The following is a 26,317-nucleotide window of genomic DNA, read 5'->3' as shown; positions in this document are numbered from 1 at the left end:
GCTTCTTCAGAAGATGATCAGCAAAAGTCAAGGGCACAGATCCGACTTGTGCTGACATGCTTAGTAATATGGGAAAATCTTGCAGTATGATTAGTCAGCATGATCCTACTCTGTAGAGTTCTGATATGATACCCTCTTTGTATGTGTGTGTGTGTTCACTCAATGGTGGTATTATTTAATATTTTTTAACTGCTTTTTTGAGGTAAGACTGACATACAAGAAATCTATACATGTTTAATGCTTCCTACTTTATTTCAAGGATAGTATTTCGAATTCATAAGGGAATAGATAATATTTGAATAACGTATCACTAAATGTAGATTACTTTTAAAGAAATCTTGTTCTTTATAAATTGGACTTTTAATTGAAACTGTGATTTAAGACCTCATGCCTCTCTTGATTCAAAAGAAATGTATGGGCTGGGTGTAGTGGTTCGTGCCTGTAATCCTGCACTTTGGGAGGCTGAGGCAGGCGGATCACTTGAGGTCAGGAGTTTGAGACCAGCCTGCTAACATGGTGAAATTCCATCTCTACTAAAAATACAAAAATTAGCCAGGCATGGTAGTGGGCACCTGTAATCCCAGCTACTTGGGAAGCTGAGGCAGGAGAATTGCTTGAACCCGGGAGGCAGAGTTTGCAGTGAGCCAAGATCACACCACGGTACTCCAGCCTGAGTGACAGAGTGAGACTCCATCTCAAAAAAAACATTAAAAAAGTATGCATTGACTGCTGAGTGTACACACATGAATGTAAGAATTTGCTTCCTCTACCTCCAAAAATCCCATTGAAATGCTGTAGAAGAAATGAAAGCTTACTTGTCTAAGAATGAGAGAGAGGGAACTTCCAGTGGGCCAGTGGAGGTCACGAATATCTGGAGGCGAAAATGAAGATGGAGTCGCAGTGACCTCACTTTTTAAACATTTTTATTTTGAAATAATTACTGAGTCATAGGAAGTTACCCAAAAAATATTCACAAAGATTCCATATGGGTTCCATGAAGGGAGTCACCTTTCACCCAGCATTCTTCAATGGTCACATCTTGTGTCACTCTACTACAATATCAAAGGCAAGAAATTGATGTTGGTATCATCACAGAACTTCAGCCATCAGTTTTACCTGTTTATGCGTGCTTGGGTATGTGTGTGTAGACATTTGGTTTTATTACATGTACGTGTGTATTTGTATAACCACTACCACGATCGAGACACAGGACTATTAATATTTCATCACCATGAAGATCTCCCTTGTGCTACCCATTACAGTCACACACACCCTATGTCACCCCCCATCCCTAACTCCTGGCAACCACTAATCTGTTTTCCATCTATGATTTTGTCATTTCAAGAACATTATGTCAATGGGATCATCCAGTGTGTAAACTTTTGCCATTAGCTTTTTTCAGTCACCACATTTCCCTTGAGATCCATCCAAGTTGTTAAGCATATCAATATTTGCTCTTTTTTATTGCTGTGTAGTATTCTTTGGCATAAATGTAAAATGTTTTGTTTAGTCAATCACCTATTGAAGGACATTTGGAGGAAGGGGACGGGAACACCCTGAGGGCAAGGCAGCAATGACAAGATTAAATTTGAGAATTACTCTTTCCCAGAGTCTCAGAATGTATCTGGCTTTGGTTCAGAAGATTACAAAGGGTGAGGGTTGGAGGAGATGCAGGAATCAGGGTGAGTATTGGAAGACCTCTCTAGGACTTTTTTGTGTGTGGGTGTGATATGATATGGGGTACCAGGAGCCCATGGTGAAACACACTATAATCAGACATTTGGGGAGGGGAGCAGTCAGTCTGTTCACTTGCTCTGGACTGGTCCACCCTAAAGTGAAGCCAGCTTGTTCATAGGCCCCAACTAGAAACTCAGTTCCTGGTCTATCCCCTTATTCAGGGAAGAAGTTTGTTGGGGGCATGGAGCCCACTCAAAGGAAACAGAAGCGCACCTCAGTGACCTATGTTAATTGTTAAAATCTGTATTTATGAATATATACAGACAGTCCAGACCACCAAACACGTGAGGGAAGTCAATTCTAAAGGAGGACCAAGATGAACAAACAGAACATTGGCTCTGGTAGACAGAAATTAATCAAGGAACGAAAGAGGATTTTAGCAAAGCCTAATTGTATTAGTGATTCTGGCCATTTTTTAAAAAGGACAAGCTGCAATGAAAGAGAAGAACTCAAAAATAAAGAGTTCTTTTAATTGTTCTAAACTGGAGGCAGTTTTGTTCCCCAGTGGACTTTTAACAATGTCTAGAGGACAATTTTGGCTGCGACCAGTGGGGTTGGGGGTGCAACTGGCATAGTGGGCAGACGCCAGGGATGCTGCTCAACATCCTATGATGCACAGGACGGCCCCCAAAACAAAGAATTATGTGTCCTAAAATGTCAATATTGCCAAGATTGAGAACTCCTGCTCTAAATTAAAACTATTATTTCCATAATGAAAGAAATGTTCTTTAACATTTAGAAGAGATACATTACGTCTCTCAGAATGGAAAGCCAAAGATGTAGAGAAAACATGGGAGAGCACTTGAAAGACAGAGTATTAATATACGTACTTGGGCCCAATCTCCAACTCCTAGGAGTCCCTCCAAGAGAAAAGAGACAATGGGAATGAGAAAATACTCAAATAATAGAGGACAGTTTTCAGTGCCGAGTTAAGATACCAGGTACAAAGCAGGTAAAAGAAAAACTCACGACTAGACACAACCCAGTTAAATTTCAGAGCACCAAAGAGAAAGAGATTATTAAAATATTAGGATAAGCTGGGTGAGAGAGAGAGGAAACTCAAGTTTTTGTAATTTTTTTAAGTCTGGAGTTCGTTCAAAATAAAAAAACTCTAAACAGTTTCCAGTTTGCTTTTCCATTTTCTCTTTATTGTAATTAACTCTATGAAGAACATCCTGGTAGCTAGATCTTGAGAGCAGATGGCTTGGTTATGGATCATATAACTCTTATTGATTTAATGTCCTCTTGTTGCTCATGCCTCAGACTTTGGAAGGAATTGATACCCAAACCCTGCTCCATTTTTTACAGTTCTCCCCACCCAGTGTTGTCATGGAAAGGAGACTTCGTGATCATCTAGGCAGAGGTTGTTTAATTTACAGATGAAGAAGCCAAGTTCCACAAAATACAACTTACTAATCCAAGGTCATGGTGTCAGGAAGTCTGCTTCTCAGATGATGGGCGTTTCAAACAGGGCCCACGCCACTGCAAGCCCACTGTGTGCTGGAGTTTTTTGTCTGAGTCTCGTCTCTATTAATGGGTAGTGCTCAAATTCATAAAGCCTTCATGATTTTTTTCTGTGCTCTCTCAATAGTCCTTTGTTTATAACTCGACATGGCCTTGTAGTTGCCCTGAGCACTATCATTATTTATGTACATTGCAATCTTGCGGAGGGTAACTTCTCACCTTTACATAGTACAATTTCACAAAGCAAATGAAGTTGGCCCTCTGTACCTGTGGGTTCTGCATCTGTGGATTCAGCTAACATTGATCAAACATACTTGGGGACAAAACCCAATAAAAAAATAACAATACAACAATACAAAATAATACAAATAAAATAATACAGTGTAACAACTATTTACATACCATTTACATTGTATTAGGTATTATGAGTAATCTAGAGATGATTTAAAGACTATTAGCAAGCTGGGTGCAGTGGCTCATTCCTGTAATCCCAGCCCTCTGGGAGGCCAAGGCAGATGGATCATTTGAGGCCAGGAGTTTGAGACCAGCCTGGCCAATATGGCAAAACAGTGTCTTTACTGAAAATACAAAAATTAGCCAGGTGTGTTGGTGGGCGCCTGTAATCCCTGCTACTTAGGATGCTGAGGCAGGAGAATTGCTTGAGCCCAGGAGGCAGAGGTTGCAGTGAGCTGAGATCAGGCCACTGCACTCCAGCCTGGGCGACAGAGTGAGACTGTCTCTAAATAAATAAATAAAGGAGAATTAGTGTAGGTTATATGATAACACTGTGCCATTTTATATTAGGGACTTGAGCATCTGCTGATTTTGGTAGCTGGGGAGGGCATCCTGGAACCAATCCCCCTAGGATACCAAGGGATGACATCAGTGTCATCTAGTTAACTGGAACTAAATTAATGTTAACTTCTTCATTAAACAGATATTTAATGAATACCTACTATGTACCAGGTACTAGTTAAGAGATATGAACAAGATAGATAAGGTCCTTGCCTTTGTAGAGTTTATATTTTGTCGGGAGACAGACCATAAACAAATAGACATAATATTAGGTAGTTAATGAACACAGAGAGAAAATTAAATCTGGGTGAAGTGTGATTAGCTTGCTATTTCAAACAGGGTGGGTAGGAAAGGCACTACATCTAGAAATGTCATTTTCAGAGAGAAAATCTATGGTCATCTTATCACCTTTCAGCCACCTTATCACTGAAGATATAGAAACATGTAATCATTTTTTATTACTTTATCCCTTTTAGTGTTCCTTTTGGGAAAGGTAACTGGAGTCAGAGAATTCTAAGACCTTTTTCAGGACTGGAAAGCGATAACAAGAGACACTCTGCAGAGCAGCAGAGGTTCTTATCAGAAACGCTATGAACCTCAGAAAGTACCGAGAATTCCACATCAAAACTGCAATGCTTGTGAACGTGTCTCCATAAACTTGTTCCTTCAGCCCCACCGTGGTAGGGTGTGTCTGTATGCCCATGAGTGTGCATTTATCTTTTAAGCGAGTGTTTGAGGTTGCACATGAGTGTTAGCTCAATGATTCTTGTCCTTTCCAGCCCATTTTTTACCCCATAACCTCAGCTGATGAGGTCATGGGAAAAGAAGTGGTGCAGAGTACGGAGCAAAGGGCAGTGATGCAGGTCCCTGATGCTCTCCAGGGCTCTTGTGGTGTTCTCATTTTTTAACAAACGAGATGCAGGTATTCATGTCTTGCCTTTTCCTCCCCTTTCCTTATCCTGCAGTATTTTCCCCTCCATGTGGATATTGTTACTCAAATTTAGCCGAAATTACATTCCATTCATGAGTTCCTTCTGAAGATTCAAGAGATTCCCACGTCTAGATTGGAGTTTCTTAAGAGTTCTCTGCCTGGATATGGATTCCCCCATCATATTCCATGAGACAGCCCAGCCTGAGTGTCTTCCAGACCTGAGGCACAGAAGCCCAAGTCAGCTTTTCCATTTTATACCCATCTGTCTCTCTCTCACATACTCATCAAAACCTCATCCTGGGCTCGTTACAGCCCGGATACTTGAAGGCAGCCCAATGCTTGCCTTTGACATAGAACTGCAGTCATCTCCTTATTAGTCCCAGGCTCAGGGCCCAACCCGGGAGCAGAGATTCTATTTGAGATGAGTCGTGCAGACAGATCGCAAAACTTCTGTTCAAAAGACTCCTCCCTACTCTTCCTTTCTCACCTTGGGTTCTTCTTACTCATTCCCAGACACTCAGATTTATTTGCTAATTCATTCATTCTCTGTATTGATTTCTTAGGGCAGCCAAAACAAACTACCACAAACTCGGTGGCTTCAAACTAACAGTTCTGGAGGCCAGAGGCCCAAAATCGTGGTGTTGCCAAGGTTTGCTCCTCTGCACACCCTGAGGGAGAATCTGTCCCATGCCTCTCTCCTGGCTTCTGGTGACTGCAGGCTCTTCTCTATGTTCCTTAGCTTGTAGACTCGCCACTCCAATCTCTGTCTCTGTCTTCAAGTCACCTTTCTTCCTTTGTGTCATAAGTCTTTCTCTGCCTTTTTCTTGTAAGGATGCATGTGATTGAATTTAGTCACCACCCTAAATCCAGGCCAATGTTATTGAGAGATCCTTAATGATATCTGAAAAGACCTTTTTCTCATAAGGTCATATATTCACTAGTTCCAGGGGTCAGGAAATGAATGTATCTTTGGGGGCAGGGGACACCATTCAATCCACCACATTCATCAACATTTATTTATCCCATCACTTCTAGACTATTTTGCTTAGGCTCGAGGAAAATCTCTGTGGATGGAACAAAATTCCTGCTTTCACACAGTGTACAGAGCTTGATAGGAGCCAGTGTTTCTCTGGTAATCCCAATGAAAAAAGGATGACAGTGACACAAATTGGGACCTTCATGAGAACTGGACATTTGGTCTCCTTGAATGTGCTCCTTTGTGCAGAGAAAACCAAGATTGTGCCACAGCACTCCAGCCTGGACAACAGAGTAAGACTCCATCTCAAAAAACAAACTATAAACTAAGTTCCTCCCAAAGTTAGTTCAGCCTACACCCAGGAGTGAACAAGGACAGCTTGGAAGTTAGAATAAAGATAGAGTTGGTTAGGTCAGATCTCTTTCACTGTCTCAGTTACATTTTGCAATGGTGGTTTGCTCTCATGAGTTAGGCCAAGGCTAGACTTTACCAGATACTGTATCCGTGTTCAACACTTTGCCCCTCCCTATCCTGCTTCATCTTTCTTGTAGGTTTGTTTCAAAGAGTGCTCCCTCAGTTAATCACATGCCTCTAAATCCTTGTCTTAGTTTCTGCTTCTAGGGAACCTGAGCCTTACGTGTGTATATATGCATGAACATGCATACATACATGTACATATGTATGTACTTACAGACAATGACTTTTTAATTTTCAGCTGGCAGTGATGTTTATTGGATCAGTAGTGATACAGGGGATGGCAGAGGGAGAAAAACTATGATGCAGGGACCATGATAGCCTCAATGGGCCCCTAAAGCTGCTCTGGAGCTAAGAAGTCCGGGCCTTTATGTTCTTACATTGATCAGTGATTAGGTACAGGCTTCCTGAGAAGGGGCATGACCTTGGGTGAGGCTGCTTTTGGCTGTGGAGGTGACCCCTGAAGAGACTGACAGCCAGATGCCTTCTGCTGACGGTACTACCAGTAACTGAGCCAACAAGCCCTCCATGGAAAGGGATTCTGGGCCGCATTTTACCATACATCTCAGGGAGAACAGGAAAGCTGGCATCTCTGCCATGCTACATCATATGGGGGTTGTGAGGATCGAAGCAAATAGAACATAGAGGACTTCTGCAAAAGAACCTGGCTTATGGTAAGCCTCCAATCAATCTTGTTTGTGGTGTTAGCATTTCCCAAAATTATTTTAAATATCTCTTTATTTTGCAGAGCCTCTGAAGGTAAATAAAATACTTGACCAAGTTCACATAATAAGTTAATGTCAAAGCTATGAATAAAAACCTTTTTTTCTGAAATAAAATCTTGCCTTTGTTCCAAACTAGCTTTGATGTAGCATATAGTATTTGTGGTTTACTAATTCATGATTTTTGGGGTGGTAGGGAGAAGCTGTAGCTTACTTTTTCAATCCTGCAAGGTCTATTGTAAGAAAATCTCACTCTGGTTGATTTCAAGGAGAAAGATGAACATAGGTAACTTAACTAGAAGATGGGTCAGAGTTTTAAATAAACTTTGTAAAATGAGAAATGTGCAGGCTAAGAGATGCTATCTTCAAGGTCAAACATCTCTCAACCTTCAATGCATGGAAATTGTGGAATGGGGCTGTTGGAAATTTTACACATTCATAAATATTGACAGGCTGACAAAGAATTTTAATTTTGAGATGTCTGACTCTGATTATTTCTAAGACATAAACACCTTTCAATTCTCCCCTTAGGCCAAAGATCAAACTTTGGCTGTCGTCTTTTAGATAAGGCATCTGACTGTTAGATGTAATCCAGATTTATACACATTTCTGCCCGGGGAAGCCAACCATTCAGTTGTCAAAGAAATGAGAAAGCTGGCTCTTTCCTGGGACCTCCTTGTTTGTTCTGCTGTGTAATTCTCAGCCAAACCCTGAGGGAGCAACTTATATGCTCTGCCTAGGAATCTCCCACTTTGGGTGGAGGTAGGTAGGGTTCTTCTGGGTAACTCTTTTCAAATGCAAAACTTCAGTAGCTTCTCGCTGCACTTGGAACAAATTCCAGACTTGTAACTATGGTCTGCAAGGGCTTACGCAGTCTTTTTCCTCCTCTTTTGCCTCCTTGCTCATTACTCCAGCTGCAATGATCTTTCAGTTCTTCCAAGTCTTCCTGTTGTAGGGATTTTGCTCATGATCTTCCATCTTCTTGAGATATCCTTCCCTGGACTTGCTTTTTGTCTCAACTGAAAGCTCATCTCCTCCTCGAGGCATTCCTCATCACTGTCGGTCAGCAGTGTTAGTCTATGTCACAGTGAAACTGCCTTTGCAAAAATTATATCAGTGAGAAAATTATGATGGTTAAAGAGATCTGATCTAACTCACACCTTCTTGCCTTTATCTTTCAAGCTCTCTTAATTATTCCTGGGCTTAGATGAAGCTAACTTTGGAAGACCTTTAGGTTATAGTTTAAATGATAATAGGCTTCCCCCCAAATACAACCACCTTTGTAAAGCTAATGAAATGCCACCAGGTTAGAGGGAGGACAGGAACCTGAATTCTGCTAAGGTGTAGACATAAACAATTGCCACCCATTATTCTGGAGGTCCTGCAGGTAATGTCACTATTGTAAAACACATGATTGGCCTTTTAAGATATCTTTTCAGGTGTTTTTTGCATGTCTGATGCCCATGGCTCTAAGTGGACCCAACTACCCTTCCCTCACACCTCTTGTGGCCCCATTCAGAAGCAACTCTCTGAGGGAGACACCTTCAACCCCATGTGATTTTATTTTTACCCCTCCTGATCATCAGCAAGCACCCATTACCTGACCACCCCCACGCCTTCCTACAAACTGCTTTGTAAAACCCCCAGGATATGAGCCTTAGATGAGATTGATTTGAGTAATAACTCCGTCTCCCACGTGGCATGGTTGGCCTTGCGTCAGTTAAACTCTTTACTGCAATGCTGTGGTCTTTATTTGTGCAGCAGTCAGGAAGACTCTGCCAGGCAGTTACAACAGTGCTTGCTCTGCTTCATATTTTCCTTCAGGAGTTTTATCCTAAAATGTAAATACTGATCAGCTTTTTAAATTGTCTTGGAAGTAGGGGACATGCCCGTCTTGTTTCCATCCTCTATTTCCTTCTCTGCTGCTTACTTTTGGGTTATTTAAACATTTTAAAAAAATCTACTGTTTTTTAACCATATATTTTTGTCTGGTTTTTAAGTAGTTGCTCTGAGGTTTATAATTACATATTTAGCTTTTTACTGTCTACTGAAATTCAACATTTTATCGTTTCCATTGGAATATCAACACTACTATAAGCATCTCTTTACTTCCCTTTAGGTTATAATTTTTCATCCAGTACATCTATGTATGTTGAAAACCCCACTAAACGGCGTGTAATTTTTGCTTTCCATCTTTTTTCTCAAGCGAAGAATGGTCTATTTACTCTTTCATTTGCTCTTTATTACTGATGTTTTAAATTTCTATCTGGTATCATTTTCCTTCCTTTTGAGGAGCTTGCTTTAGCAATTTGGTGAGGGCAGATCTGTCGTAAACGATTTTTCTTAGTTTTTCTTCATCTGAGCATGTCCTTATTTCAACTTTATTTCTGAAGGATATTTTTTCTGGATGTAGAGTTTGTGTTGACAGTTCTTTCATTTCAACACTTTAAAAATAGTGTGCAACTACCCTCTGGGCCCATAGTTTTGAAACAGGATTTTTCTCGGCCCCTTTGTGGGACTCACAGCAGGGACATCCCATCAACTTGACCCATCACGCTCAGCCCCTTGCCGGAGGGAGCACATGAGCTCATGAGTACAGGATTCAGCCAGCCACTCTGAGTGCCAACACAGGAGCAACCTCCTTGTCGGCCCACAGCCAGACCAGATGTGTTACCTCCAGGGGAACATGGCGGTGCCCAGGCAGAGGTGCCGCTGACCCCAAAGCAGCAGCGTTAGTGTGCTGGTTAGCTCTTTTAGTTCCACTGTCCACAGCCTGATGGACACAGTGTGTTAGCAGCTCAGTTAGCCCCTTGCCCTGTTATATGGGGTGCTGCCCTCCACCAGTGAGGCCAAAGGGCCAGTGCTACAGCCTTTCAGAGTACCTGAGCTCAGTGTGTCCCAAGCTCTTGTCCAGAGTCCAAGAAGAATGAGGTCATGTTGATGATTAAAAGGTGATGAGAATGTAAGATTTTATTGAGCAATGAAACGGCTCTCATCAGAGAGAGGAGTTTGTGGGTGGGGGGGCGGTTGTTCCCCACCCCTGGAGTCAGGTGATTCCTCCCTCTCTGTGTTTCTGGGTCAGAGGATTATTATTATTATTATTATTATTATTTTTTGACAGAGTCTTTCTCTGTCATCCAGACTGGAGTACAGTGGTGCTATCTTGGCTCACTGCAACCTCTGCCTCCCAGGTTTAAGCAATTCTCCTGCCTCAGCTTCTGGAGCAGCTGGGACTACAGGTGTGTACCATCACGCCCGACTAATATTTTTGTATTTTTAGTAGAGATGGGGTTTTGCCATGTTGGCCAGCCTGGTCTTGAACTCCTGACCTCAAGTGATCCGCCCACCTTGGCCTGCCAACGTGCTGGGTCAGAGGCTTTTTATGGACTCAGAATGGGAAGTGCATGCTGACTGGTTTGTATGCAAAAGATTAAAATGAAGACACCGCTCAAAGGTGGGCACAACAGTGTAGAAAACCTATTAGGAAATGGTAGGAAAATATAAAATAGGTAAAGGGTGGGGATCAACCAGAGGAAAGTACGCCAAATGGGAAGACAACTCTCAATCTGGTCCGAGGATTTAACCTGTAGCTTGGCTTTCAGGCTTTAAATTGTCTTTGCCTTGGAGGTGGGGTTTCAATGGGGATCTGCCCCTTTCTGCCTAGGCATTGAGCTGCCTCCTGTAACTATCAGTTTCTAGTGAGAAATCTGCAGTAATTTCAATTGCTGTGTCTCTGTAGATAATGACTTTATTCTTTTTCCTTAGTTTTTAACTGAGTAAGATGTGTCTTGGTGTGGCTTTATTTTGGTTTGTCCTGTTTGGGAATTACTCAGCTTCTTGAATCTGTAGGTTTATGTCTTTCACCAAATTTGGGAAGTTTTCAACTTGTAATCTTCAAATATTTTTTCAGTACTGTATTCTTTCTATTTCTGGGATTTCAGTCACATGAATGTTAAAACACTTATTATCACGTAGATCCATGAGGCTCTATTAAATTTTTTCAATCTTTTTCTTTCTTTTTAGATTGGGTAAGTTCTTTTGCTCTATCTTCAAGTTCACCGACTCTTTCTTCTGTTATCTTCATTCTATTAAGCCCATTCAGTGAGGGTTTTTTTTTTTTTTTAAATTGCAGTTGTGCTTTTCAGTTCTAAGATGTTGATTTGATCCTTCTGTATATCTTCTATGTCTTTGCTGAGACTTTCTGTCTTTCCTTTGGTTTCAAAAGCATTTAGAGTTGCTTGCTCAAGCAACTGTATTTTTATACTATATTTTAAAGGCTTTCTCAGATAATTTCAACATTTGTATTATATCTGTGTTGATGTCCATTGATTATCTCTTACGATTTGAGTTTAGCCTTTCCTGATTTTTCATTTGCTGGAGTAATTTTAGATTGTATCCTGAACATTTTAAATGTAGTGATAATAGACTCTGGGTCTTTCTAAAATCCTGTGAAGAATGTTGATATTTTTCTTTTAGCAGTCAGTTGGGCTGTCTGAGGCCAGGCCCCGAGTTCTACCTGACATTCTACGGGTTATGATTCCAACATTTGTCCAGTTTTCAAAGCCTTTTCAGTGCTATTTGGATCTGCCCTGCATGTGCTCCACCTAGTGGCCAGTCTGGATTCTGGAAGGTAGTTTGTTCATTGAGCAATGTATCCATGTAGTAGGCTGAGTAGGATCAGATCTGTATGTGCACTGTAAGAGAATGAGCCCAAATGTTCATCAACACATTTATGGGTTTGTTTTCTTGAGTTCTACTTTATTTCATGCCTTTAATATTTTCTGTTTCCTGGAAGTTCCTCTTTTTGGCCTTCTGATTACAAAACTAGAAATTGATTATCCCACTCTGGTGAGTTGGTTGCCAGTGGTGGGAATACAGAGAGCAAAATGGAGGTTTTCCCTCAATCTCATGGGATCACAAGTCCAGAAAACAGAAATTTCTCTCCTCCAGAGTTTTGGCTTCTGTTAGTGCCTGTTATTGGAGCTCTTCTACTACCCTTGCAAAATTGATTTTTACTAAAAAACAATCTTAGTAATAATAACAAAGGGAGAGTAGAAAATTTGAGGAGGTCATAAATATGTTGATGGCCTTGATGGTGGTGATGGTTTCACGGGTGTATACTTTCCCCAAACTCATTAAGATGTATACACTGAAATGTACAGCTTTTTATATGTCAGCTAAAAAATACAGAAAAGAGAAAATGAAATGGGGATTTCTATAGTTTCTTTTGGAGGTAGGAGTTCCCTTCTCAGGTCCTCATGGCTTCTCCTACAGTTTTCTCATTTGTCTCTGCACTGTTGTCCACTACCAGGTCTGGTGTTTCAGTTCAGGCCAAGATATACTAGAGGAAAGAAGAGTGAAAAACCCACCCGTGGTTCAGCAGCATTTCAAATTCTGGTCTTCTCCCCCAATCTGTGTGCTGCCATTTCCTTCTCAGAGTCCTCAAATAGCTGCTTCATGTGTTGTGTCCATGTTTTATTGCTCTATTCAGTGGGAGAGGCAGAGTCGAGTGTGTTTCTTCCATGTTACCTGGAAACAGAAATCCTTAGTTATTGATTTAGGTGAGATACAAAACCTTCTGCTATTTGTGCTGATTCTTTAACCCAAATAGCTGCCTTGTTTTATTAGTGGGGAGCCACTGGAGTTCTAATCCTGGTGCTGGAGTGAGTTGGTCAAGTTAGTTAATGTCTCTGAGGCATTGTGTACATTGTGAATACCGTAGTATCACCTGCCCAACTTGTCCCCTACCCATGATTATTGTGAGGATAAAAAAAGATGTTGGATATGACAATATTTTGAAAAGTATAAAGTGGGCTGGGTGCGGGGGCTTACACCTGTAATCCTAGCACTTTGGGAGGCCGAGGTGGGCCTATCATTTGAGGCCAGGAGTTTGTGACCAGCCTGGTCAACATGGTGAAACCCCATCTCTACTAAAAATACGAAAATTTGTTGGGTGTGGTAACAGGTACCTGTAATCCCAGCTACTCAGGAGGCTGAGGCAGGAGAATCGCTTCAACCTGGCAGGCAGAGGTTGCAGTGAGCCGAGATCAAGCCACTGCACTCCAACCTGGGCAACAGAGTGAGACTCATCTCAAAACAAAAAAAAAAGTATAAAGTGGTATACAGAGAATAAATTATCTCCTGCGACCTGCAGAAAGTGATTGATAGGTGTATTTCTGGAATAGGGATGGAGAATCGAGCAGCTGTCTGTCTGTGTTGGGCTGGGAGCACCTCCAGGACTCCCTCATCCCCCTGTGTACTCTGTACACAGGCCACCATCCTCCCTCCCTGAGCCTCTCTTCTCTCTCAGGTTTCTGGGCACTGTAAGAAGCATTGTTGGTAATTAAAGGCTAACAGACCAGAAATCAGGGGATGAAACTCATGATTCTGTCACTGATAATCTCTTCACTTTTCCTCGAAGTGTTCCAGTTTCCTCATCTTTAAAATAAAAAGAATCAAAAGTCAGCAATGATTTTCAAGCTCTGTTTTATGGAGTCTTTGTCAACCAGCACTCCCTTAGTAGCAGTGAATGCTTGGGGTGGGGGTGAGGTTGGAGATGGGAGGGCTGAGATGACAGTTTGATTTTTATCTGTTTTTTTTTAAAAGTATAAGTATTATTTATTTCTTTTTATTTATTTATTTATTATTATTATTATTGTTATTATTATACTTTAGGTTTTATGGTACATATGTGCAAAGTGCAGGTAAGTTACATATGTATACATGTGCCATGCTGGTGCGCTGCACCCACTAACTCGTCATCTAGCATTAGGTATATCTCCCAATGCTATCCCTCCCCCCTCCCCCCACCCCACAACAGTCCCCGAAGTGTGATGTTCCCCTTCCTGTGTCCATGTGTTCTCATTGTTTAATTCCCACCTATGAGTGAGAATATGCGGTGTTTGGTTTTTTGTTCTTGCGATAGTTTACTGAGAATGATGATTTCCAATTTCATCCATGTCCCTACAAAGGACATGAACTCATCATTTTTTATGGCTGCATAGTATTCCATGGTGTATATGTGCCACATTTTCTTAATCCAGTCTATCATTGTTGGACATTTGGGTTGGTTCCAAGTCTTTGCTATTGTGAATAATGCTGCAGTAAACATACGTGTGCATGTGTCTTTATAGCAGCATGATTTATAGTCCTTTGGGTATATACCCAGTAATGGGATGGCTGGGTCGAATGGAATTTCTAGTTCTAGATCCCTGAGGAATCGCCACACTGACTTCCACAAGGGTTGAACTAGTTTACAGTCCCACCAACAGTGTAAAAGTGTTCCTATTTCTCCACATCCTCTCCAGCACCTGTTGTTTCCTGACTTTTTAATGATTGCCATTCTAACTGGTGTGAGATGGTATCTCATTGTGGTTTTGATTTGCATTTCTCTGATGGCCAGTGATGGTGAGCATTTTTTCATGTGTTTTTTGGCTGCATAAATGTCTTCTTTTGAGAAGTGTCTGTTCATGTCCTTCACCCACTTTTTGATGGGGTTGTTTGTTTTTTTCTTGTAAATTTGTTGGAGTTCATTGTAGATTCTGGATATTAGCCCTTTGTCAGATGAGTAGGTTGCGAAAATTTTCTCCCATTTTGTAGGTTGCCTGTTCACTCTGATGGTAGTTTCTTTTGCTGTGCAGAAGCTCTTGAGTTTAATTAGATCCCATTTGTCAATTTTGGCTTTTGTTGCCATTGCTTTCAGTGTTTTAAACATGAAGTCCTTGCCCATGCCTATGTCCTGAATGGTAATGCCTAGGTTTTCTTCTAGGGTTTTTATGGTTTTAGGTCTAACATTTAAGTCTTTAATCCATCTTGAATTGATTTTTGTATAAGGTGTAAGGAAGGGATCCAGTTTCAGCTTTCTACATATGGCTAGCCAGTTTTCCCAGCACCATTTATTAAATAGGGAATCCTTTCCCTATTTCTTGTTTTTGTCAGGTTTGTCAAAGATCAGATAGTTGTAGATATGTGGCATTATTTCTGATGGCTCTGTTCTGTTCCATTGATCTATATCTCTGTTTTGGTACCAGGACCATGCTGTTTTGGTTACTGTAGCCTTGTAGTATAGTTTGAAGTCAGGTAGCGTGATGCCTCCAGCTTTGTTCTTTTGGCTTAGGGTTGACTTGGCGATGTGGGCTCTTTTTTGGTTCCATTTGAAATTTAAAGTAGTTTTTTCCAATTCTGTGAAGAAAGTCATTGGTAGCTTGATGGGGATGGCATTGAATCTGTAAATTACCTTGGGAAGGATGGCCATTTTCACGATATTGATTCTTCCTACCCATGAGCATGGAATGTTCTTCCATTTGTTTGTATCCTCTTTTATTTCCTTGAGCAGTGGTTTGTAGTTCTCCTTGAAGAGGTCCTTCATATCTCTTGTAAGTTGGATTCCTAGGTATTTTATTCTCTTTGAAGCAATTGTGAATGGGAGTTCACTCATGATTTGGCTCTCTGTTTGTCTGTTATTGATGTATAAGAATGCTTGTGATTTTTGTACATTGATTGATTTTTATCTGTTTTTGAGACAGTGTCTTGCTCTGTCACCCTGATCATGGCTCACTGCAGCCTCAACCTCCCAGGGCTCAATCAGTCCTTCTACCTCAGCCTCCCGAGTAGCTAGGACAACAAGCATGTGCTACCACACCCAGCTAATTTTTGTATTTTTTTGTAGAGATGGGGTTTTGCCATGTCACCCAGGCTGGTCTTGAACTCCTGGACTCAAATGATCCTCCTGTGTCAGCCTCCCAGCGTGCTGCGATTACAGGTGTGAGCCACCATGCCCTACTGAAACATCAGTCCTTCACGTCTCCAACCCATCTTGTACTGGAGCAGTTCTGCTATTCTCAGTTTTCTCACAGATTTTTCACTTGACAAAAAGGTCCTGTGGCTAAAATATGTTTAAGAACTCTGAGTAATCCTCAAAGGTAACTATCTCGGGATCCCATACTTTTCCAAGACATCAATTCCCATCCTATCTTTCTGGTTGTTTCTTTCTCTTTAACACCAACTTCTTTGTCTCCTGTCTTTATGTGTGGACATTCCTTAAGTCTTGGTCCCAGGATTGCAATCTTCTTTGCATAACACCTCTCCCTTGGTGAGCTCATCTAATGTTATAGCTTCAGCTGTCCAATAGGGGACTCCCAGTGTCCCATCTCTTTCCTGAGCTTCAGCCAAATATTTTTAACCATCCTCCGAGTCCCTCCATCTAGTAATATATCAATAGATTCAACTCAGCATGTCTCAAACCAGACTCATATATCATCTGCTCTCTGCAATTCCTAAATTAATACTTTTCTTCAACTTCTCTTTTTCTCAGTGGTCACATCAGAAGTTCTTCCAACAACTGAGTTTACAATTTTAGGGTGGTTTTTTATGATGCATTGCCTCTTTATCAATATCCATATAACCTCAGAAGTCTGTTAATCATGCTTCTTCAGTATCCCTTTGAAAGAATTTGTATTTCTGCTGATGTCATTGAGTTCATATTTTATTCTCCTGTGTTCCCCTCTTATTCCAAATGTGCAAGATAGCTCCCTAAAGTGATCTTCCTGTCCCCAACGTTCTTTCTGCTGATCACATCATGCTCAGACCAATATCTGAAAGCAAGAATCTTTGTAAGTCATTATGTTGTTAAATGGCATCTCTATTGGGTATAGAATAAAGCCCTGAAGATTCAGACTGCAGCCAGTGTCTTTGCCTTCTTTTACCTTACCTCACCTGCCTCCAATAAATGTATCTCCTCTACACAGATTAGTCCTCTAATTATTTCACAGACACACCAGGAGTCTTTATTTTCCATTCTTCTTTATGATGATTTTATGAGGCTTACTCCATTCCTCAAAGACAAATTTATATCCACTCCCTTATGGCATTATCCTGACGTCCCAGTCATGGAGATTTTACCTTTTCTTTTAAAGCATTTACTTTGACATAACTTATGTAAACTTATGTTTAGTATCTTTGTGCATGTCTTGCCTCCCAGGCACACTGTAACTTTATCAAAATCAGGAATTGAGTCTTTAATATTCTTGTACCACATCAGAATGCTTGGGAAACAGGAAATGCTTGGGAATTGAGGAATTGAATCTTTAATATTCTTGTGCCACCCCAGAATGCTTAGAAATGCATCAAATTTGTAGAGATAAAATGACTCATAATCTCTTTCATAAGAGCAATTAGCATGAATTATACTAAGTATACTTGTTTGCTTTTCTTTCTTTGTGGTTTCACCCATATTGGCCAGAATATGCTTCATGAATTAAACAGGAAATATTGAACATAAAGTTTTATAAACCAATCCAAAAATTTGATAGCAAGGAACTATTGCAACTTGGGGTAAAATCTTTATAGGCTTCCTTTTTATCTATTTCTTAACAGCACAGGTTTTGTGTATTGAAAATCCTATCAGTTACATCCGTATAATTATATTCATTAATGGATTAATGCAATGTTGACTGACTCTTTCTTTCAGATTCGTCTTAAATGGTAAGCAAAACTCTAAGAGACTGGGATTCCTAATGGCATAACTAGCTTCTCAAAGTTTCAGTATATATCATTGGATCTCAAAAGTATTCTTTGATTGACATGAAAATATTTACAATAGAAAAAATGAAAAATAACTATAATAAGAAAAAGTAGGGGAGTGACTAAGTAATGTCTAGCATATCCACATCATATAACACGGTATTATTAAATCTTAGCTAAAATTTGTTAAACCATACTGAGTTTTTAATGACATAGATGCATGCCAGCTTTTTGCTGTTATGCAACTTTTCCATCGTTACAGATTGTTGCATTTGACAATGCTGATCTTGGAAATTATTTGAAAGAAATCTGAAAACAATTCCTTTTTCTCAAAAGTATGCCACTTTGTCTTCCCCATTTGTATGTGACATCAGTAAGCAAAATGGCAAATTGCATTACACCCTTGTTCAGCACTCTCAAGCTTGGATTATATAGTGATACCGCTACTTCTTTGATTGCTCTATTTCTGTAACAGTTATCACTGGCAAAGAACGTTATTTACTTCAGAAGTTACTTCCTATCTTTGATAAATATCAATTGTTTTTCTCAAGGATATCAGTTATGGAGATAACCATAGCCAGTAAAAACCACTTCTCTGTATGAAATGCTCACTGTATGCTAGAAAATACGTGGCTGGTATCAAGTGCATATGCGATGTCACAAAAATAACAGTTTCAACTTTTGCATAGAATGAATAATGGCAATTCTCCTCCCAACACACTGTACTCTACCTAGACTCTTTAGTGGTGTGTAATTCATCAGGACTTTTGAGGCACATGGCAGAAGGCAGCATTTCATTTTGATTGCTGGATGAAGTTTCCAATGAAAATTAAAGATTAATGATGTGAGTATGTAAAAGTCAATAAGAAGAAAAGGCCAGGACTCTAAAACATTTGTAAACAGTGTAAAGCTTTGTACCAATCAAATGGGGCTGCAGACAGGGAAAGCTAATACCAGCGCAATAAAAACCGAGCGCTAACCTTTCATTGTGTCTGGTGCTGAGCTTCTAGCACTTGATGAATGGCTACCTTGTGCCAGTGGGTCACTGGGGAGTGTCTGGGTCTTTCATGTGGTTGGGACAGCTGTGGGCAATCTATGGATATGGATTACCCTGCTGAGAGACACAGCTACGTGTGAAGGCAACACTGCACTTAGGAGGAGTCAAAAAATAGATTAATATCAAGTACCGATTTACAACCTGGATGAAATCTTTGTGGGATTTTCAACTCAACAGAAATTGTCTCCTTGGGTTTTGATGTCTCCTTGAAATGAGATCATTTTGTCTCCAAGCTGGTATTTACATGTGGGTGATTAGGTTTCCTATCCGTCACTTCCATCATCCTCATAAGTTGTATGAGATAGGTGCTGCTTTTGCTGCCTCATCTTCTTACAAAGGCTCAAAGAAGCTCAGTAACTTGTCTAAAGTGGCAGAGCTAATAAATGGCTGAGCTGGGACCTGAACCCAGGTCTGTCTGATTCCATAGCTTAAGCTGTCATGCAATGGAAGGTGAACTGTAGCATTTGGTGAATGTAAAACTTCCTGCTTGCTTATATTAAAGGCTACTGCTATTTTTTTTTAAATTAGGGGAGACTGGGTGGCGGGGGGGAAGGGTAGAGTGTGTCTCAATTCTGAAATCCAAAAAGGGCCACATAGTAATCTCTATTTCTCTATTGCTATTTTTTTTTAAATTAGGGGAGACTGGGTGGGGGGAAGGGTAGAGTGTGTTTCAATTCTGAAATTCAAAAAGGGCCACATAGTAACCTCTATTCCTCTTGCCCTTTTGGCATAATATCCCCAGTTGTAGCAGGAACCAGTAGAATGGGTTTCCCTTCATTGTTTTTGAGAAGGAAATGCCTGTTGAACTTTGACAACAGTGTTAACGATTGCCAGAGACCCTCAATTTATTATTCACCTCTGAGGAGTCTTATGGAAATTTCCTTTGAATACTCTCTCCTCATCAATATTAATAATCGCATGATGTCGTGCATGCTTTGTGTTGGTCAAAATGCCATTGTGCATGTGACCTCATTCCATCTTTAATTTTTTATTGGAAGCTTTCTACATGTTAAGCACTGTGTTAGATGCAGGAGATGTCAAAAGATGCATAGCACAACTTCTCCCTCAAGAGTTGGGTCTGAACTCTAACCTGATGTCATGAAGTAGACCAGATACCTTCCCCATTTTATACACTGTTATTTTCCACAGCATAACCTTCTGTCCTCACTTTCTACAACTTCCTTGTCATATTTTTTACTCTATCAATGTTATTTTTTTCAGGTTTGTTTGTTTGTTTGTTTGTTTTTAAACAGATAGTCTTGCTCTGTTGCCCAGGCTATTGTGCAGGGGTGCAATCATAGCCTACTGCAGCCTCCAACTCCTGGGCTCAAGCAATCCTCCTGAGTAACTGGGACTACAGGTGCATGCCATCACACTCAGGTAATTTTAAAACTATCTTTTGTAGAAATGCTATATTGTCCCAGCTAGTCTGAAACTCCTGGCCTCAAGTGATCTTCCAATATTCTTATATTTACTGCTTCTTAAACATTAATGAGCAACTAAACATTCTCACATTCATCTCTAAGGTTTTTCTCATGCTTCATCTCTTCTTGACCTACTTCTCTATATGTCCAAATTGGACCCATCCATAAGCCAAGATAGAGTCTCCTCTCCTCCTTGACAGCTATTCAGGAATCAGACATCCTCTCCCCTCTTTCAATTTTCACTTCAGTTATTGTCACCATCTTACATTTGATACTTGGAATATAGTGCACTTTGATATAAACATATTTTTCTTCTCTATGTAATTGGTCTCATGGAAATACAGAAAGATCATCTATAGGTATTTTAAATAAATAAAAGTACTGTGCAATATGCATGATATTTGCTAAAAAGAATACTAGGAATAATGCAGAGCTTGTAAACTGGAGATCAGTGTCAGATTTAATACCAAAATACGTATTGTTGAGCCAGTAAAATACTGGCATACACAGTTTTTCGAAAGTTTTAATTGATTGTCAGTATCTAAGTACTGGGAGATCTGACATAGCATTCTAAATTTCTGGCTTCACTTGAAAAATCAGAGGCAAGGTTTGGCCTACTTTTTGCATGGTGACTGTAAGCTGAGGCCAAGAAGCAACTGCCATTGCCTCCTCAATGTTTGGGTGGATGAGAGTCACTTTCCCATTTATCACCATTCTCACTCTAATTATTTCTTACAACAGTGTTAAAAAGAAAGTGAAGGCTGGGCATGGTGGCTCACACTTATAGTCCCAGCACTTCAGGAGGCTGAGGTGAGCAGGTCACTTGAGGCCAGGAGTTCAAGACCAGCCTGGCCAACATGGTGAAACCCTATCTCTACTAAAAATAAAAACTAGCCAGGCATGGGGGTGCATGCCTGTAATCCCAGCTACTCAGGAGGCTGAAGCAGAAGATTCGCTTGAACCCAGGAGACGGAGGTTGCAGTGAGCTGAAATCGCACCACTGCACTGCAGCTTGGGTGACAGAGTGAGACCTGTCTCCAAAAAAAAAAAAAAAGGAAAGAAAAGATAAGAAAGTGATGTATTTCCTGTTACCTATGGCTCTGTCTCAGGGAACAAAAAGTTAGCATGAAAGGGCTGGTTTTCAAGAAAAATGAGAGGAAGCATTATTATTGTTTGGGTGCTGAAGTGGAAAATAGAATTGTGAGTTAATAGTCAGTGTGTTTAATAAGAAAACAAAACAAAACATAAGTGGCTATGATGGGATAAACCTGGCCCATTGTAATTTTTGTCATCCTAGCCCTTGCAGACATTTGTGTTTGCTGCTGACCCTTGGATCAGGGAAAGGTCAAGGACCTGAAGGTGGGCTGGGCCGAAGTCCTGGCTCTGGCCTTCACTAGCGTTTGACCTGGGTGGGTTAGGGCTAACCACACTTTTCCTCTCTCTAAAATGGGAATAATGATATCTGCTACATGGTGGTAAATTGAGCTTAAAATGAGATGCATAACAAGGGACTTTTGTCTGTTTTTGGTAACCCTAGTGCCTACAACAGTGCCACAGTGCTGTGTGCATGCTTGGGGCTTAATATACATATGTTGAGTAGACAATAACATCTGTAAAGCACTATGAGCTTTGCTCATAGGAGGACATTAGCGAATTTGAACATGTTGTTAAGGAGCTAATCATACTTGTTAAGGGTAGAGACTATTTGGTCTTTTTTTTCCCCAGCACCTAGGCCTGCCATACAGCAGGTCATTAATATTTATTTGCAGAATGAATAGATAATGTCTGATTGTCCATCATTTGGTAATCTTTCTTAAAGAGAGTGGCACTGGGGACATCTGGCTGCTATTTTGGTGTGGCTTTTTTTTCCCTCCTTGAGATAAAAGGATTGTCTTGTTGTTCCATGTGGCGTAGGCCTAATATTTTTGTTTCTTTTTACGGTTTGGTATATGGCTAGCGGAGGGTGGTATCTTCTTAAGAAAGTTTATTTCACTTTCTGAAGGTGTTTTTCATTTTCCCAGCTGCCCTTCACTTCCCCCTACGCGCCGTTCGCACAACTTCCCAGCTGGCAGATGTGAAGTGGATAACCATGTAGCGGTCACAAGCATCTTTAACAATGAAGGGTCACAGGGAGCAGGTAACACTCAGCGTTGTGGGGTTTATTATTACGTCCAAGCTCCAGTCTGGTTTTACCAGAGAGCCAGTCTTTTTTTTTTTTTTTGAGATGGAGTCTCTCTCTTGTCATCCAGGCTGGAGTGCAGTGGCGCAGTCTCAGCTCATTGCAACCTCCACCTCCCGGGTTCGAGCAATTCTTCTGCCTCAGCCTCGTGAGTAGCTGGGGTTATAGGCACCTGCCACCACACCTGGCTAATTTTTGTACTTTTAGTAGAGACAGGGTTTCGCCATGTTGGCCAGGCTGGTCTTGAACTTCTGACCTCAGGTGATCCGCCTGCCTCGGCCTCCCAAAATGCTGGGATTACAGGTGTGAGCCACCGTGCCTGGCTACCAGAGAGCCAGTCTTGGGTGGTGCAGCCAGGCCAGCCATTATTTTGCAATCTTGGCTATTTTCTGGTGTCTTTTCCTATTCGACATTAAGGAGTGGTCTTTCAAATAAAGGTTTCATTGACAAGTTTGTAAAAAGGAAAACAAAAATGAGTTAAAAGTCTGCCTCAGCGTCGCATGCTTAGGACAAAGCCTATATTAACTTACGTAACTTTTAGAGGCTTTGTAGTTACCTTTCCAACTCTCTCACTTGCATTTCGTGCTTTGACTTTGATCTTCAGAGCTTGGGGCTCAGTGGAGGTTAGCAAAATGGGGCATATTGGGTGCCAGGCATTGTGTTGGAAACTTTCACAAACGCTGCCTTGTTTATTTACAGAAGTTGCCAGCCTCATAATGGCCCATGACAACTTATCCAAAACAGCTTTGGGTTCTCCTCTGCACCATGGTTGCAATTCAGTTTTATTATCTCCCTGGTAAATACACTCCAGACTCTTGGGGATTGTATGATAGGCTCATTGGAATAATTGATTTCTTAAAGATGAGTAGTTATTCTATTGTTTTTATATATCATCTTCAAAGTAGGTGGTAATTGTGATGGCATTTGTACAGTTTGTGTGGTCAGGAATGTTTGTGAGGCATTAATTGAATACTTCTTTTGAATATTGTACTGTGCAAGGTCTCCTGGAGGCAAAGAAAAACAGTAATGTGAACACATAGTAGGTAGTCAATGAATGTTTATTAGCTAAGACATTCTTTTTTTACTTGATTGATACATACTTTTAAATAATGAGTTTTCTTTATTGTAATGGTAATGTATGTTGCTTGTGAATCACTGGGCATATATAAAAATATAAGTGTTTATTAAATAAACAATGATTCATTGGATACTTACTGTGTTCCAGGCTGTGTTCTGGGCATCAGGGATACAACCATGAACAACAGACAAAGTCTGTTGTGGAGTTGTGGAGTTGACATTCTTATGGCGGTGAAACACAAAATAATTCTAAGTTGTACATTCATGCCTTTTTTTTCTCCTGTTCTTTGCTTAAGTGCCATAAAACAAAACAAAACTAAGAGTTGAGGTAGAGACAACAAGGTAGCCCCATACCCTTCAAATAACTACTGTGAATATCTTTGCACATTTTCATTTGGTGATTGGCCTATGAATTTTGTGCAAGTGAATATATGCGAACATCTGGGTTCCATTTGGTTTCATTTTATTTCAATTAATGACCCATGTTAGGTTGTCGAACAAGGTGGACGTGTGAACGCCAGCTTGTGTTTTCATGCTTTTCTACATGACAGGAAGCCAGGTTTCCAGTGATGTACCTTTTCCCCTCTCGACTTACCCTCTTCCTCAAGCCCACTATCCCAGAGAGAAACCTGGCCTGGGCCCAGTGCACCTGGGACAGGCAACCTGGGGCATGGCAGGCTAAGCCCTGACTCCACAAACATGCTGTCCCCACTCTGTCTTGATCTCTGGATTGTGGTCCTGCCATGGCTGTTTTCAGCTGAAATAGCATGAAAAATGAGTTCTTGTGGTGTTTGTAATATAAATAGTAGAGATGCCACAGGAATTCAAGTTCTCAAGGGATGTGCTTTCTTACAGGACTTAATACGTCCTGGGAAGACCCTTGAGTTCTGCCTCCCCACCGGCTCTGCCCCATCAAAGAAGGAAGGGCTGGCAGCGTCCAAGGGCAGGGAATGTCTGCTAGGTTGACGGCTCCATCTGGTGCTGCCAGCCCAAAGCTTGCTGGGCCACGCAAGCCGAGAGAGTGAGCTCTAGGGTAGCAGTCTGCAGACTTTTTCTGTAAAGGGCCAGATTGTAAATACTTCAGGTTTTGCAAACCATGTGGTGTCTGTTGTAACTACTCAACTCTGCTGTTGTAGCATGGAAGGAGCAATAGACAATGTGCAAATGAATGAGTATGTCTGTGCTCCAATAAAACTATATTTACATAAAGAGGTGACACGTCAGATTTGACCTATGTGCCGTAGTGTGCAGACTCCTGCCCCAAAAACTGAATCAAAGGGCCCCTGGGATCCTACCTGGGCTCTACCACTTACCTTCTGGAATTGTAGGTGGGTAGTTTCAGCTTCTTCCTCTGTTAAATGGGTTTCATAAGAGCACCTACCTGCTAGTTCTCATGAATCTTAATGAGATAATATAAGAAGGCCTCCAGATACAATCTCCTCTGTGTTGAGTACCTGGACAATCCTAGCTGTGTCCCATCTCTGTCTTCCCAGACAGCTTTGACCTCTGGAAAAATTTCTCCTTCCAGTCTGAAAAGGTATTTACCCCTCAAAATTTTGGCTAATTCTCCTCTTCCAGGATGTAGCTCTTTTCATGCCCATGTGTAAATCTTGTTAAGCCTAAAGGCCAATCCACCCCATAAATTTTTCCTGGTTGCAGGTCATATTTCACTCACTTCTGCACACTTCCCCAACACTTTAACTGCACTTTTGGAATGGTACTCATCCCTTGTTTAATACCACTTCATTTATTCATTCATCCATCCATCCATCAAACACACAGGTCATTGACTATGCATTCTCCATGCTGCTATCAGTGTGTGTCTTAACTAGCACTTTTATGAGACCACAGGCCTTTTGAGGTCAGGGATTCTGTTTTATTTCTCCTGGTACATCAGAGCCTAGCCCTGGGATGAGCAAAATCTACGTGCTCGGTAAAGCTTTTTGTGATGAATGGGAGGGGGATGAATACTCTATCTCAACCTCCTGGTCCTCACTGTTCTTGGCCTAGAGACTTGTATACAGTAGGCATCAAAAACACACATGTTGATTGAGTGTTGCCTTCATACCATTTTACTCAGCCTGTAATGCTGTTTCTTTACTTGAGGGACTTGATTGCCAAATATCTTGACCTTTTGCCTTTTCCCTGGTGAAAGGGCAGGACTTGTGAATGAGAGGGGTCTCTAAGCCCTGAAACGGCAAGAGTCTGAAAGCACGTGGGTTAGAGGGAGTGAGGTGAGCGTAGGGCATGGGTGGTGGGGAGGGGGTTGTGAGTTCCAGCTAGTCCTTAACAGCCATCTGGGTGGCCTCTGAAACCAGACAGGGTAATTATCCCTCCAGCCCCTGTGCTCTAAATTATTTACATTTCCCAGGCAAGACACTAAAAGGGGAAGCATAGAAGGACCCTGCCTCCTCCTATTATCAGACTTGACTGTTCCGTTTCCTCCCCAGCTGATCTAAGATGGTTTATGGAATTCAGAAAGGGGTACCAGGTTCAGGGTCAGGAAGCCCAGGGTTTGAATCCCAGCTCGTGATTTTGAAAGGTTGCTTTATCCAGAGTGGTACCCGTTTCCCCTTCTGTAGTATGGAGGTAATAAAAGTCCCCATCTTAAAGGGGCTGATGTAAACGAAAACAAAGTCAAAAGAGCAACCAAATGCACATGTAAAATGCAACAACTTATGTAAAGAGAATCAATGAACACCTGCCATTTTCCTTTCCTCTGCCTGTTTTACAAATATTTGAATGCTTCCTTATCTTGCCTCTTGAGGAAATACTTTGGGAGACATTGGCTTTGTAGGAGAAGAACTAAAGATTGGATGAACCTCTCATCCTGGGTTTCTCAACCTTGGTCACTGCTGATAATTGATATCAGATAATTATTTGTTGGCCAGTGGGGAGGGCTCATCCAGTGCAGCGTAAGATGTTTAGCAGTGTTCTTCACCATGATCTGTAGATCATCA

At 41.1% G+C, this 26,317-nt stretch overlaps 1 long non-coding RNA gene across 1 annotated transcript; it reads right to left on the bottom strand.

Annotated features, from left to right (window-relative positions):
• Nucleotides 1-908: 908 nt before the first annotated feature.
• LOC129016245 (uncharacterized) lies at nt 909-22,846 on the bottom strand. Its single transcript, XR_008494749.2, has 3 exons — nt 22,811-22,846; nt 12,469-12,628; nt 909-1,052 (listed from the first exon to the last, which is right to left on the bottom strand). It is a non-coding gene; the product is annotated as an uncharacterized LOC129016245 (long non-coding RNA).
• Between the last annotated feature and the right edge of the window lie 3,471 nt (nt 22,847-26,317).

This window comes from Pongo pygmaeus, chromosome 18 (assembly GCF_028885625.2).
Source record: "Pongo pygmaeus isolate AG05252 chromosome 18, NHGRI_mPonPyg2-v2.0_pri, whole genome shotgun sequence".
NCBI lineage: Eukaryota > Metazoa > Chordata > Mammalia > Primates > Hominidae > Pongo > Pongo pygmaeus.
This window is presented reverse-complemented; position numbering and strand designations above follow the sequence as displayed.